This window comes from Lissotriton vulgaris, chromosome 12 (assembly GCF_964263255.1).
Source record: "Lissotriton vulgaris chromosome 12, aLisVul1.2, whole genome shotgun sequence".
NCBI lineage: Eukaryota > Metazoa > Chordata > Amphibia > Caudata > Salamandridae > Lissotriton > Lissotriton vulgaris.
The window spans coordinates 723,250,547-723,252,508 of NC_141700.1; the positions used below are offsets into that span (position 1 = coordinate 723,250,547).

A 1,962-nucleotide genomic window follows, 5' to 3' on the forward strand; every position below is an offset into this window, starting at 1 on the left:
CGACACTGAAAGCCACTGAAAACAACACCGGCTCGAGAGCGCTCGCGCTCCCAATACGAGCCGCGGACCCCTACTCCCGCTCCACCAAAAGCGACCGGCACCAACGGCCAGGCACTGGGAGGCGAGCCACGCGCTCCCACAAACGCGCCGAGAAACGGACGACACAGTCAACAAATACCGGCACACCGAAAGGCGGACCAGACCAGTAAAGCATGCACAAGCCGCGCGCAGGTTGGTAGAAGCGCAAGATAAGGCAAGTGCACAATTAAATATAACAATAGTCACAATAGCATTATAAGCATGAAAAGGTAAATAGACTTAACTGGCTGCGGAGCAGCAAAGAAAGAGGAAGTGGTTACCTCTGAGACTGTTTATATACTATGGGTGTACTCTATGGTTGCCCTGTTTCTGTTTTTTCTTTACTGTATTGTGATTGGCTGCTATGTGTCAGTAAAGAAATGAGACTAAGCATAATCGGAGCCTCCTGTCCTGACATAGAATCACACATTTTTATTGCACTGCAACGTGGCCGCTTATCGAGAGGTTTAGTGACGAGTGTTTTCCACTGGCAGTGACCTGACTGCAATCTCAGTGCTAAGATCAGTCATACCACTTCCTGCCGGTGTTATCACTGCCTGTAACGACGGACCAGGGTGCATCCGCCATTGACTTTTACGAATCAGCTACCAACATCACCTGGGCTCAGCGACATAATGTACTTCTAGACTAGAGGATCAGCAATCCTAACCACACTTAAATCACCCCGACTAACACACTCGGACCGGCTTCATTTCCAGCAGGTGAACTGCCACGAATCACCAACAACCTCCGGGTAGACAAGGGGGGGGGGGGGGACTGCGCCCGCCACTGCAGGGATTTTACATCCAGTGAGACCGCCCTGCTCAATGTTGTAGCTACGTCTACCGCATTTCACTAAATAGTTATATAGGAAATTCTGCCCCCTGTGGAGTGTCCACAAATAAAAAAGTGTGATAGGAGTCATCATTCATCAGGACGAGGTGGCCGAGTGGTTAAGGCGATGGACTGCTAATCCATTGTGCTCTGCACGCGTGGGTTCGAATCCCACCCTCGTCGGTGTTCTTTTGACAATCGCTTTATATAGAAAATAGAACTCGTTTTCCACCTTATTTGCCTCAGTCGACACGCCCCTTTAAAGAGATACAAACACCTTGCAACATCCTGTAACTGGGGAAATCGCCTGATTTCTCTCTGCCTGAAACATACAAATAACCTGGCTGGCAGTGTCATCTAGTGCTCATGCAAAGCACTCCAATGCCTTTGGGCCGAGCTCGCGCTATAGAAAACATCCATCATTTAAATCCACCTTTAACTTCAGTATCAGTAAGTGGGGAGGAGGGTTCAGTGCATTCAACTATGCAATCCCCCACGGACGTCTTAACCTTTCGCATATTCTGCAGACCAATTCAATCTTCTCGTTTTCACTCTGGCCTCAATTCCTTTTCTACTGACAGGGCCGGCGCTAGGCATGGGCAGCATGGGCAGCCGCCCAGGGCCTCGCGCTCAGGTGAGGGGCAGGGGGCCCCCCTGCTCCACCAGGGCCCCCTCCCCACACATTACAATACACATCAGAGATGTCTGATGTCACGTGGTGGCATTCCTGGGGGTGCAGGGGTGGGGGGAAGGGACAAACAGAGTGGGGAAGTCACAGCAGCAGGGCCATCAATTAGGGCTCAGAGTGTCAGGGGCGAGGCAACACCTCTCTTAAGTACCAGCCATTCCGGTCTGCATTTTGTTGCTAGGTGACAGAAGGCCTCTTTGTTTCCAGGACCAGCTGGACACAGGTTAGGAGCAGTGGGTGAGGGGAGGAGGGAGCAGCCAGGGAAACAGGTGCTGGGGCAGTGTTTTAAGAAAGGCCCTGTTACTGCTTCAGGCCCAGGGGAGGGGGCCCCCTTTCCCTGGGCCTCGAAGCACTAGAGCAAG

The 1,962-nt window shown here is 51.9% G+C and overlaps 1 non-coding gene across 1 annotated transcript; it reads left to right on the top strand.

The window, feature by feature from the left end:
• Window positions 1-1,013: 1,013 nt before the first annotated feature.
• TRNAS-GCU (transfer RNA serine (anticodon GCU)) lies at window positions 1,014-1,095 on the top strand. Its single transcript has one exon. It is a non-coding gene; the product is annotated as a tRNA-Ser (tRNA).
• Window positions 1,096-1,962: the final 867 nt, after the last annotated feature.